Raw genomic sequence first — 13979 nt, forward strand, 5'->3', positions numbered from 1 at the left:
GGTTGACTACCCCTGCTCCAGAGCCTGTCTACCCAACTAATCCATGTGTCCAAGATGGCAGCCGGAAAGGTTTCTGCTTAAGGTATGCCACGCTGGTATACTTTTCTGGTATGGACCGGCGACTTTGAGTTGGCCCCTGTATTAATGTTTGTTTGCAGTGTTGTGCCCTCTTTGTCTTCCCCAGTTCCCAATTAGGAAGAAAGGCAAGGTCTCAAAAGCAAAACAGCATAGTTTATTGGGCCAAGAACTATGTGGACGGGTTCCGTCTTTGCCAAGGGCTCAGATGGAATGCCGTATAGAGCATTTACCATGAGTTGTACTTATACAGAAAATCCATCCATTGTCCATTAGTCATAAGCTTAACATAATCAACACATAGTCATAAGTGAGCCATGACATATACCAGGCCCCTTACCATCTTCTATTTTCCATTGACATTAATATCTATCTTCTACTGATACATGTAACTATCATCTCATATACCCTTTTAACATACCATAGATCACCATTAGTCTTCCTATACCATGCAGCGGCATCAATCTACCTGCATTCCATTCTGGCATTCCGAGGGTGCTCTGTCTCTTATTTTTAGTCTTTAATAAGCTGGTGAGCTGTTAGCTTATCTATCCATTAGCTTCTCTGTGAGGACTTCCAGGCCTGAGGCCTCATGTCTATATTGAGCCCCTCACTAGGATAGTGACCCTCGGTTCACCTGCAGCCTCATATCTCAGAAAGAGAGAAAGAGACCCTTTGGGCTAGAAGCTGACCAGAACAAGAATGTGCTAACCTTAAAGCATCTATTCCTACTAGCAAAGCATCTCTAACTGGTGCTTGCAAAGGCTAGTATTTTAACGTGTCTATAAGAGATTTACAGAAATAATTTCTATTGGCAGTACATATCATAGTAATACAAAATGTTTCCTATCACTATCATGAATATGCGGGGTTTTCAAAAGCAGTTGTTTGATTCAATTCTTTTCCTTTTTGCCTGCCTTCATTTCAGCCATGACCTGTCTGCTGCTCATTTAATCCTGTAACAAACTCTTATCATGAAAGGAGTAACACTGGGCACTCCAAGGCCGGAGCTAGGTATGTTATCACTGTTGCAAGCATTCCCGGATGGCACCTGGGTTCAAGGTCTATTACGGCTGTAACCGTGAGAATGGGAATTGGGCGGGAAAGCTAAGGGGTAAAAGAACTGTGTTTTGACCTACTCCTCAGATCTGGCTTTGTTTCGTCTTGGAAAGAACTGCTGAGTTAAACTCTTATTTTCAAAGAAGTGTTTGGTTTCAAGTCTGTCTTCCTGACAGACGGGACTCAAACTTTGTTCGGCTTCTTCAAACCCGTTCTGTACATGTTGCACTCTTGAAATGGCGTGTTAGCCTTACTAGTTTGGTCCTCAATCTGGAGACCAATTGTAAAAGCAGAAGATCTCCAGGTGCCAAATTGATGATGGATCAGGGGGCCGCATCATTGGGGCCTACAAAGCAAGGGGGCGAGGAACTGCACCAGGGGGTGACAACTGGTTCGTTAAGGGGCCAGCAACCTCTGCTGCCTACAGGGTCTGCCCCTCCCTGGAAGGCAGCCGCAGGGAGGTCATGGCTTAGGACAGTGGTCCCCAACCTGCGGGCTACGGCCCAGTGCCGGGCCGCGAAGGCCATGGCGCCGGGCCGCGGCTCCCTCTCCCCGACCTCCCCCCGCAGTAAAAATCTTCCCAGGCCGCAAGCTTGCGGCCCGGGAAGCTTCTTACTGCAGGAGGGCGGGGAGAGGGAATCAGGGCCGGCCGCGCCCGTATGGGCGCGGCCCGATGTGCGGGCGCGGGCCGCGGGTGCGGCCCGATGCATGGGTGCGGCACCCGGGTGCGGCATGCGAGTGCGGCACCCGGGCGCGGCACGTGGGTGCGGCCTGATGCGTGGGCGCGGCACGCAGACGCGGCATGCGGGCGCGGCCCGATGTGTGGGCGTGGCCCGCGTGGGGCACGGCCCGATGTGTGGCCGTGGCCCGCGCTGGCTGCGGGCCGCGCCCTGATGCCCTGCCGGTCCCCAATCTCAGAAAGGTTGGGGTCCGGTCCTGCCGGTCCCCAACCGCAGAAAGGTTGGGGACCACTGGCTTAGGATAACATTATTAGTTCCTTATTCATTCTGTGTTAGGAGCACAAAAGAAAAACATACAAGGAGGAAAGAACCATAATAACCAGAGTGAGCACTCAGACCTGTTCCTGAAGTTTGTTTGTTTGTTTATTTATTTATATACCGCCCTCCCCGGAGGCTCAGTTGCTGACTATCAAGGACTTGAGCAACCCCCAGGCTCCCTACATCTGAGGAAACCCAGGTACCTGGCTGCAGTGCTTGCCCACCAAAGCAGAAATCCATGTGGTACCTTTAAGCAAATCCTGCCTCTCCATGGCTTGACTGGGACTGACCCTTGAACCTTTGACCCATTTCCTGTCAGTTAGTTGGGAGGCCTCTTGTAGCGCAGAGTGGTAAGGCAGCCGTCTGAAAGCTTTGCCCATGAGGCTGGGAGTTCGATCCCAGCAGCCGGCTCAAGGTCGACTCAGCCTTCCATCCTTCCGAGGTTGGTAAAATGAGTACCCAGCTTGCTGGGGGGTAAACGGTAATGACTGGGGAAGGCACTGGCAAACCACCCCGTATTGAGTCTGCCATGAAAACGCTGGAGGGCGTCACCCCAAGGGTCAGACATGACTCGGTGCTTGCACAGGGGATACCTTTACCTTTACCTTTAGTTGGGAGGCAGCCTTGGACCTCTTAGGGAAAGGAGGAGATGAGTCACAGCTGAAAGCAGCTCCTTGTAAAAAAAAATTGTTCAGATTCCCAATTTCCACTGCAGACCCCTGCATATTCCAAGAACCTTTTGGCAAAACCTGCATCCTTGGTGTCTGTTACAGTTAACCCAGATGGTCTGGTAGATAAACATATCTCAGCACACAGCATCAGCTTGCTTCCTTTTGAACTGCTTTTGTCATCAGCTTCCCACTTGTAAGTAGCAAAGCCATTAAATTTTTCACTGGCTCTGCTAAGCTCCGTTTCTGTAGAGCAAGGAGTGAGTCAGGAACCATTGCTACCACTAGAAACCATAGCTCCAGATGGGACAGATTCTTCCCCCTTTCCTTTGAGGGGCCAGGGCTGAGGACAATCCCCCGCCTCCCTTGTTGCCCCTTGGCTGAGAACACCCCTGTTGGACAGTGGTCTGTAGGAGATTCTCTGCCTTTAGATCTCCTGCACTTAGCAGGGTGTTGGATTTGATGGCCCATAAGACTCCTCCTTCAGCTCTAGAATTCTAGCAAAGCAAGGAGTTGTAGGGAGTTCATAGTGGGACGAAGAGTGCTTGCACTCGAAAGCTCACGCCTTGAATAAATCGTTGTTGGTCTTAAAGATGCTACTGGACTCTGATTTTATTGTGCTACTTCAGACCAACACGGCTACTCATTTGAATCTATCAGGATACAACAAAGTCAGTTTATAAGCGAAGTGAAAACAAGAGCACTCAAAATCTAATATCTAAAACAAGCTAGCAAGTAAAAACATTTCCCCAAGGTGCTATATTTTTGATCAAGTCTAACCATCCAAGCACATAGTCACCTACAATTTCAAAAAGCTGTTACAGTGCAAAGACAGTAACATAGGCATGTCCCCCAAAATTCATTTCCCTTTCCCCAGTTATTATCTACTTTTATCTAGGATTTTATATTTCTTCTTTTATGTCATCGTCACAGCTGAGAGCCATCTTGGTGCAGCAGTTAAGAGCATCAGCCTCTAATCGGGAGAGCTAGGTTTGATTCCCCCTCCCTTCTCCTCCACAGCCAGCCAGCTGGGTGACCTTGGTCGAGTCACAGTCCTGTTGGAACACTTCTCACAAAACGGTTCTCTCAGAGCTCTCTCAGCCTCACCTCACAGGGTGTCTGTTGTGGGGAGAGGAAGGGAAGGCGATTGTATGCCGCTCTGAGACTCCTTTGGGTAGTGGAAAGCGGGGTATAAAAATGAGCTTTTCTAGATTTATGCTGACCCCTTAGGGCTTTCAACGCGACATTCATAGGTAGCTTGCCACTGCCTGCTTCTACATCATAACCTTGATTTTCCTTGAAGGTCTCCCATCCAAACACCAACCAGGGTCAGCTCTTGCTTTGCTTCTGAGATCTGAGGAGATCAGGTTAGCCTGAGCTATCCGGCCATACTAGTCCTCATCAAAAAGATCAGATTAAAAGGTCATAATCTAAAGCAAGGGGTCCCCAACCTTTTTGAGTCTGCGGACACATTTGGAATTCTGTCATGGGATGAGGGAGGAAGTAACAAAATGGCGGCCACAAAACGGTATTCTTAGGAGGCATCACCGGCCACAAAACAATTGCCACAGCCTAGCTTCAAGAAAGCTGTGCGGAGCCTTGTGCTGTAGTGGCAGCTGCTGCCAAAGCTGGACAGCCAATCAGAAGCCTGGTTGGGCAAAAGCTCTACCTGGCCTCGCCCACTTTCTAAAAAAAACTTAGCAGGTGCCAGGAAAAATGTCAGTGGGGACCACATCATGGACCTCTAATCTCGAGTGACTGAGGGAAAAGTCTGAAATGCAAGACCCAGAAAGTCAAGTTGCTGGAAGTCAAGTTGCTGGCAGTGCTTTATTGGTTAATGTCTTGTTCTAATACAAGCCCAGCTGGTATTGCAGGTTTAGCAAGGCAGCTACTGTGGATCAGTCTTAGGCATCCTGCTTCCAAGCAGAAGAAGAGTTGGTTTTTATACCCCACTTTTCAGTACTCAGAGGAGTCTCACAGCAGCTTACACTCACCTTTCCTTCCTCTCCACACAACGGGCACTCTGTGAGAGAGGTGGGCCTGAAAGAGCTCTGATAGAACTGCTCTGTGAGAACAGCTCTAACAGGACTGTGACTAGTCCAAGGTTACCCAGATAACTGCATGTGCACTAGTGGGGAATCAAACCCAGCTCTGAAGATTAGAGGCCACTGTGCTTAACTGTGACACCCAGCTGGCTTTCAGTTTCCCATGTCATGCAGCAATTGTCCTATTTTCAAATTTACCAGTTGCCATCTTGCTCCTTCCTGCTTCACATTATTCGCATAAAAAACAATTGCAGCCCAAGAGCTTTAGCATGGCAGCTGGAAGGAAAAGCATGCACTTTCCTGCCAAGCAAAGTTTGTGCTTCCCCTGGTGCCTTTTGGTTGCTGGCCACCCCTCATATAGTCATAGAATCATAGAGTTGAAAGGGGCCTCATGGGTCATCTAGTCCAACCCCCTGCACTATGCAGGACACTCACAACCCTATCATTCATCCACACTAACCTGCCACCCCCTTGAACCTTCATAGGATCAGCCTCTCCGTCAGATGGCTATCCAGCCTCTGCTTTAAAATTTCCACAGATGGAGAACCCACCACCTCCCAAGGAAGCCTGTTCCACTGAGGAACCGCTCTAACTGTCAGGAACTTCTTCCGGATGTTTAGACGGATTTTCCTCATGAACACCATTTTCCCATCTGTGCCACAAGCAGGCCTTTTGAGGGCTTTTTTGTTGACAATCAGCCAGTGCTTATAAGTGCCGCACCTATATTGTGCTGTAACTATGGCCACATTGCTATTTCAAATTTTAATAGAGGTATTATCATGCTATAGTCATGTAGCATGGAACAAGAGAGGAAGAGCTGCAGCAGCAGCAACAAAGAGGGCAAGTCACCATGGCAGTTTTGACAATCACACCCCATAAAAAGCCAATGCAAAATTTTTGGAGCGTATATATTGAAAGGAAAAACTGGAGTGGGGGTGGTGGAAACCCTGAAGAATTAAGCAGACAATTGCTGAGTGTGGAAGCTCCATGAAGGTAAAGGTATCCCCTGTGCAAGCACCGAGTCATGTCTGACCCTTGGGGTGACGCCCTCTAGCGTTTTCATGGCAGACTCAATACAGGGTGGTTTGCCAGTGCCTTCCCCAGTCATTACCGTTTACCCCCCAGCAAGCTGGGTACTCATTTTCCCGACCTCGGAGGGATGGAAGGCTGAGTCCACCTTGAGCTGGCTGTGGGGATCAAACTCCCAGCCTCATGGGCAGAGCTTCAGATAGCATGTCTGCTGCCTTACTACTCTTCGCCACAAGAGGCTCGGAAGCTCCATAGCCAATGTAAAATCACGGAACCATGGAGCTGGAAGGGGCCCTCCAGGCCATTGAGTCCAAAGCCCTGCTCAGTGCAAGAGCAGCCTACAGCGTCCACGTGCATGCCTCTGCATTGGCAGCAGCAATGAAAGCAACATGAACAATCCTTCCTATGTGGAAACAACCAAGAGCCCTAATCAGGATGACCAGTCCCCCGAAGGACTCAGATGTTGGCTTCCAAGTCTGCAATGCAAACCTAAACAGAGCCAAACCTCTTGACTTTTATGCATTTACAAGGGTACTGTCACTTCCTTGCCGACTTCTCAATGAAACACATTTGGCATTTAGCTCTGGTGTCAGCCTGTAATAACAGTATAATGGTGGTTGCTGCCAGATACAGAGGCTGATGTTCTTTTAAAGGTAAAGGTAAAGGTATCCCCTGTGCAAGCACCGAGTCATGTCTGACCCTTGGGGTGACGCCCTCTAGCGTTTTCATGGCAGACTCAATACGGGGTGGTTTGCCAGTGCCTTCCCCAGTCATTACCGTTTACCCCCCAGCAAGCTGGGTACTCATTTTACCGACCTCGGAAGGATGGAAGGCTGAGTCAACCTTGAGCCGGCTGCTGGGATTGAACTCCCAGCCTTATGGGCAAAGCTTTCAGACGGCTGCCTTACCACTCTGCGCCACAAGAGGCTCATATAGATGTTCTTTTAAAATGTTTTAATTGTGTTAACCCATATTACTCTTCCCAAATGTGATGCCACACACCGCCCTGAGCCAGCTTGCCAGGCGGGCAGCATAGAGATCGAACAAATAAATTAAAGTTTTCCCCTGTAGTCCCTTCCTCAGTGAGCTCACAACATTTTCAGGAGAACAAATGGTCCCATCATTGTTCCCAAGTGCAACTTTCAGCACCTGGCCCAGAGCAGAGCCCAGATAAGACTCCCAGCTTCCCCCTTCTCCCAGCTGCCATCTGATTAACAAAACCCTAACAATTAGTCCATACTAAAGATCAAAGCCACAGCAGAATGTGAAGCAACACAGAGGAGCAGAAACAGTGTCTCTTTCCCAGGCAAAGAACCAGCAAACCCCCCCCCCCACACACACACACACAGCTGAAGTCATGGCAGGATGCTGCTGCACTGGCAGATCCTGACAGGCACAACTCTGTTTAGGATTGCACTGTTAGAGGCCCAGTCCAAAGATGTTAGAAGGTCCTGTATGCCGGAAGGGTGCAAGTTGCTAAGCAAACGACTGTTCCTGGGAACAGCACACTCTTAGACATAAAATAGAATTGCTCCTGAAATGACAGAATCATAGAATTGGAAGGGGCAGTATAGGGGCAGTGATGCAGGAGACATTGTCACGAGGAGTTTAATAACATGCCTTGTCTTTCCTCACATCATATGTATATTCCTTCCACACATCATATATTTTATTTTTACTTATTTTGCTCAATCACAGTGATATGCAGTATCTTTCTATGAAAATAAAACATATATATGTAACTGGGGTGGATTTACAAGAGTAGAATGGGTTAAGGAGGGCCCCAATTAGATTGGATTCACCTGCTGTTATCTTTGCTACTGGCCCAGGGCTCAGGTGTTATGCATCCTTGGAAGGAGGAATGGAGAGCCAGGTGTAAGCCATGAACCCTGTTTACCACTTGGGATCATTAGGGATAGCCAGTGGAGTGCTGGCTCAGGCTGGGCCCAAGGGCTGCACACTACTAGGCCGGGGTCATTTTCTCCATTGTCATACCAGTGTTCCCGATAGCTGGAGACAGACTTGCTTGGCATGTGTTAATGCGAGATTGTGACATCTGTGCTATACTGTTGATTTCAACGGCCTGCTAATTGTTATCAATAAAGCGTAGCATTTCTCCTATCTACTGGTGTGCTCATTGTCTCCAGTTCAAAAAACAAAACAAAACATTGCCAAGTCTTCTGGCAAAACAAAGCCATACAGGCCATCTAGCCAGCTTGGTGAAGTGGTTAGGAGTGAGGACTTATAATCTAGCCAGCTGGGTTTGATTCCCCGCTCCTCTTGCACATGGAGCCAGCTGGGTGACCTTGGGATCGCCACAGCACTGATAAAAGCTGGTCTGACTGAACAGTGATATCAGGGCTCTCTCAGCCTCACCCACCTCACAGGGTGTCTGTTGTGGGGAGAGGAAAGGGAAAGTAAATGTATGCCACTTTGAGGCTTCTTTACGTAGAGAAAAGCGGCATATAAGAACCAACTCTTCTTCTTCAATAATATCACCTCCCTCACAGGGTGTCTGTTGTGGGGAGAGGAAAGGAAAGGTGATTGTAAGCTGCTTTGAGACTCCAGGTAGAGAAAAGCAGCAAATAAGAACCAACTCTTCTTCTTCTTCTTCTTCAGTAATATCAGGGCTCTCTCAGCCTCACCTCCCTCATAGGGTGTCTGTTGTGGGGAGAGGAAAGGGAAGGCGACTGTAAGCCACTTTGAGACTCCTTCGGGTAGGGAAAAGCAGCAAATAAGAACCAACTCTTCTTCTTCTTCTAGTCCAATCCCCTGCTCAGTTCATTTAGACCATAAGGCATCCAAGTACACAGAAGGTCTGCCTCATTTGGGTTATGGGATCATGGCTGGATCATGTACACAAAGATTGTAGGAGTCAGATCCAAAACCAACATATCTTTGATTGGTTATATATTGTACATCAAGACTGGCAAAACCTGGTAACAGCTTGGGAACTGGCTGACCCAGGGTTGAATAACCCCTCAATGACAACTTGGTAGCGTATACTCCCTGTGTAAATGATTGACAGTGAAGAATGATGACCTGGCTTTCGGGTGCCAAGCTCCTTATCATCCCTCAATGAATCAGAGAGTAACTCAGTGTGGGGAAGCAGCTTTGCCAACCTCCAGGTGGGGCCTGGAGATCTCTCAGAATGACAACAGTTCTTCAGATTACAGGGACTAGTTTCCAGGAGAAAGTGGCTCCTTTGGAGGGTAGACTCTATGGCATGATATGTTGTGGCAGTCCCTCCCATCTCCAAACCATGCCAACACCATATTCTGCTCCCAAATGGCCAAGATTTTCCCCAGCGTCGGCATCCCTATGGAAAAGTGTGATGGGTAAAGCAGTAACAGTAGCTCCTTCGGAAAAGAGATAAATATTAGAAGTCCTGTACTATATGCTGTGTAAGGGAGGCTGTCTAATTGATGAGTTGACCGCTGCATTGAGTGAACAATTTATACACTGCTGTGAGGGTCAGATGCAGAAGAAGTGGTGGTCCCTGGCCCCAGAGAGGTATGCCTGACCTTGACCCAGGCTAGGGCCTCTTTGGTTCTCGCCCTGACCAGGTGGAATGAGCTCCCGAGAGAGCGGAGGGCTCTGACAGAGCTACCAAAGTTCTGCAGGGCCTGTAAGTCAGAGCTGTTCCACCAGGTCTTTGGTTGAGGCCGGGTCTCTTAAAATCACTGAGCTACATTATGTCATCAGATGACCCTTTTGGGGGACTATGGGGAGGACTGGAGGGTTTTTCTGCCATTTGAGGGTTTTGGCTTTAAGATTGGGGTTTCATGGTTTTTTATTGGGTCTTATTTGTAATCCGCCTTGGTCTAAGGAGGAAGGCAGACTAGAAATATAATAAATTAAATAAATAAGAACAGTTGGTTTTTATACCCTGTTCTTCACTACCCGAAGGAAATGGCTTACAATTCGGTGGCCGAATCACACAAGCCTACTTACAATCTCCTTCCCTTCCTCTCCCCCACCACAGACAACCTGTGAGGTAGGTGGGACTGAGAGAGCTCTGACAGGACTGTGACTAGCCCAAGATCACCCAGCTGGCTGCATGTGGAGGAGGAGCGGGGAATGAAACCCAGCTCACCGGATTAGATGTCGCCATTCTTAACCAGTACACCAAGGTGGCTCGCCAGTGAAAACTGGTAGTGACCTGTAGTGTCTGGGTGATATAGACATACCTGTGATTTTCTTACAGAAAAGCAGGATTCAGGAATAAAAGGAGTGTCTGGCAATCAAACCATCTGAGAAGCTCTCCAACTAGCTTTGAGCATTAACTTTTGTGCTATTCTATACATATAATTAATTAGTTATGCATTCATCACAAATACATCAGGTAGACATACATAATGTCTCACAAACGTAAATTTTCAGTAAACATGTTTTTCACCCTACTGATTTTGCCGACTTGGCAGTTGTCAAGAATTCATTTGTTAATTTTAACTCAAGGACATTCCTACTTCTGTTTTCTTAGGGGCCTTTTTGCCTGGCATCAAATTCCTCAGGTTTCCTGTTTTTCACAGCCCCTAGCTGAGAAGCCACAGGAAGATGAATGTCCACCGCCAAATAGTCAAAAGGCCAAGATTTTAGCCATAATATTGATTTAGATTTTAAGGTTGCAAAAATTAAGGAGTCTGACAAGCAGATATTAAATTGCCTTGCTAAAGTTTTAACCAGAGCAAAACAAAAAAAAGTTTTTGTGTTGATAGATATCACTAAACGTTATAAAGCTGAAGTTGCGCAGCCAACTTACACCCTACTTGATTGGGCCTGAGGGTGTGCTGTCAGTGAGGGCCAATCAGTGCAAATTGCAATCAGCCAATGAGGGCCAATCAGTTCAAATTGCATGCAGACAACTCAATCCCTATCTGATTGGCCCTCCCTGGGAGTGTATGGCCAATCAGCTCAAATTTCAGTCCACTAATTAGGGCCAAGCAATGCAAATTACCATCTGTCAATGAGGGCCAAGAACTGTCAATGAGGGCCAATCAGTTCAAATTGCACTCTGCCAATGATGGACAATCAGTTCAGATTGTACACACACAACTCAGTCCCTATGTGATTGGCCATTCCTGGGAGCGTGCAGCCAATAGGGAGAGTAACTCTACCAATGAGAATCAGTCATGGAGCTCTTCCTACTGCTTACTGGGTGGAAGTGGTACAAGCTTCTCTGAAAGGCCCTGGGGCTCAAAAGTTGTCACATTCTCTTCCAACCACCACCTTCCCCGGGCAAGGGAGGTAAGCCAGCTGCTTCCTTTGCCTCCTGTGTTGGTCTCAGGGGTCACCCCCCTGCTGGAAGCACATATGAGCTGCAAGGGAGACAGAGATAATGAGTATTTCAAAAACAGAAAGCAAAGGAACAGACAGAATGCAATGAATATCTTAACTGAGTTCAGTGAGTCAAGGGTTCCTTCAGGCAGTCCAAGGGCATCCGCAGAAGAAGGTCACAGGTTGTGTCCACAACTCAGACATCCCAGCCTCAAGTTAATATAGGCAGTTAGCAGCCTCTTAGTCCTCACTCTGTGATGACTCCCAGTCTTCTGCAGTCAGCAACTGTCTTAATAACATAGTGTGGTGCCTTTAAGCCTGGATCTCTCTTCCAGCACATAGCTGGCATGGCTTAATTGGCTCAAGTGAGCCATGTGGCAGGGAAATGCAACTGGAGGATGGGCAGATGAATGAGAAGCCCCTGCAACAACTTTGGAATCTAATCTGTTTTTTCTGCAGCTCAATTCCCTCCTGCTGGTCAGAGCTCTCTGTCTGTTGAACATCTGGCTAGGCTAGGCTCTCATCTACTGATGTTTGGGAAAAACTGGGAGTTCCCAGCAAGGCTTTTCCTCTGAGGAGTCCTCCCTACTTGGACCCGGGCTCACAACACCTCCCCATAGCCCTGCAGCTGGCCATTGGAGTGCTCTTTGCTTTTCCCCACCCTCTATCTCCTCAGCAGCCTTCCCCACCCCACCTGGCTCTTTGGAGATGTGGGGAAATGGGAAGGAGGCAGCCCCCCCCCCCCGCCTTACCTGTTTAGCCTGTCCTCTGAGAGTTGTGGGAGTAAGAAGGAGGCAGCCTCTTTAGCATGTATTATAGAGAATTTATCCTTTGGTTTCCAATAAATAGAACTTAGAAAGCTTTGATTTATATATCATTGTGTTATTGTATGTATCTATGAACACAAACTTTTTTTTGCTGTTATCTTCTTTGTGAGCTTCTGTTTCTTGGCGGGGGGGGGAGTTTTAACCACAGCTACTTGCAAGCTGAAGTTCAAACCGCAAAGCTTACTGGAAACAAAACAAGTCTGTATATAAGCTGGCCACAAGTTTGCAGGTGCTCACGAAAGCATCTTTGATTTTTTTTTTGCGCTCTTTCCCCCTTGTGTGAGGTTTTAAATAATTGCAGTAAATAGATTCAGGACAGTTTTTAGCACTTGATAATGTAGTGGAAATTCATTTTGGACTCAGAGACAGTTTCCACATTAGGAGACATACCATGTTTTAGCCTCGTTTTGGATTGCCTTTGGATGCTGCGAGTTGACTCTAGCATTCGGACTTTCCTCCTCTTATTTCCCAGGCTGAAATTCGCAACATGTTTTCCGCACCAAGTCCAATGGAGGCAGCTTGTTCCCTTCTTTTTAAAAAAATGGGTGGGTTTTTCCCCAAAAAAGGAGCTGGCGCTTAATCGTTTACGCACTCTTAAAGTAACCCCCACCCTGTGCTATTTATGGCTGAAATTATGGGCAGTGTCGAACAGGGGACTGTATTGTGCTTGGAAACTTTACAGACAATTGCTTGTGGAGGGATTTCAGCCAAAGAAGCATCGCTTATTAGTTGCCGATCGCGACTCCGAAAACTCGAATGCGAGACCTTAGGAAGGGATATGCTTGCTACCACTATACTGAGAATGCACACGTCATTTTTAGATGTGTTGCAGGTTGTTCTCAAGAATCTAGCATTTTTTTTAGGGGTAATCCTTTTGTGGATTCCCCGAAAAGTGCTACAACAAAGCGATTTTTGCGGGAGTGTTGCAAGAGTGTTGCAGATTGTGTATGAAATTGGGAATAAGGAAAAATAAATAGCGTTACACAATGGTAACACTTCAGCAACATTAATGCTGTGCGGAAAGGCCCCATGTTTACTGGAAATTTATGTTGAGACATCTGCGCATGTTCAATGTGATGTATATATAGTGTGTTAACATTAACATATCTAAATCATCCTTCAATCTACCTGGCCCTTTCCCAGGCGGAGCTGCTAACTCTAAAGTGTGATAACCATCCAAGATTAAGGGCACATCAGTACAGGTCTCCTGTAAAGCAATAATGTGTCAGGAAGACAGACTTGGAACCAAACCCTTCGTTAAAATAAGAAAGAGTTTATTTCTTGCAGATCATTCCAAGACGATACAAAGCCAGAACTGAGGGCAAATTGAAAGGGCAGTTCTTTTACCCACAGCATTTCCAGCCCAATTCCCTTCTCACGGTAATAACAAAAACAAAAAGTAATTCCAGGTGCCCTCTGGGCCCACATCCAACAATTATATTCTGCTCTGGCCTTGGAGAGGCCATTGTTACTTCTTCTCAGATAGCGCTTGTTACAAACTACTACATGGCAGACAGGTCATGGTTAGAATACAGACAGACAAAATGGCTACAGACAGACTAAGCAATAACTCAGGAGAAAGAAATACAGAATGGTTACACTGATACATTAATCATGGCAGTAATCAGCAGATTCTGACATTCCGCTCCTCCAAAACAAACCAACACTAAATCAATCCCGCTAACCAAGGAAGGCTCATGGGGGAAAGACATATGAAATTTACAGACCAGCTGGGGAGCTTTCACATCCTCGGCGTCAACCCACTCTTTGTCCCCCATATAATGTCACACTTTATCCTATAAAAAGGAATACTTGGGTCAACAGCAAGACTGTGAAATCACCCTGCAACATTCCATGATAAGATTTTTAAGGTGTTATTAATGATTTCGGTATGTTTTCCCAGAACTAGACATGCAGAGAAGGCTTTTTCTAGGGGAAGAGGGTGCATCGCAGATTCTATTCCACCGTTCTCTCGGATGATGGTGTTTCTGGGGCCATCCA

Source organism: Paroedura picta, chromosome 5, assembly GCF_049243985.1.
Source record: "Paroedura picta isolate Pp20150507F chromosome 5, Ppicta_v3.0, whole genome shotgun sequence".
In the NCBI taxonomy this organism is placed as follows: domain Eukaryota; kingdom Metazoa; phylum Chordata; class Lepidosauria; order Squamata; family Gekkonidae; genus Paroedura; species Paroedura picta.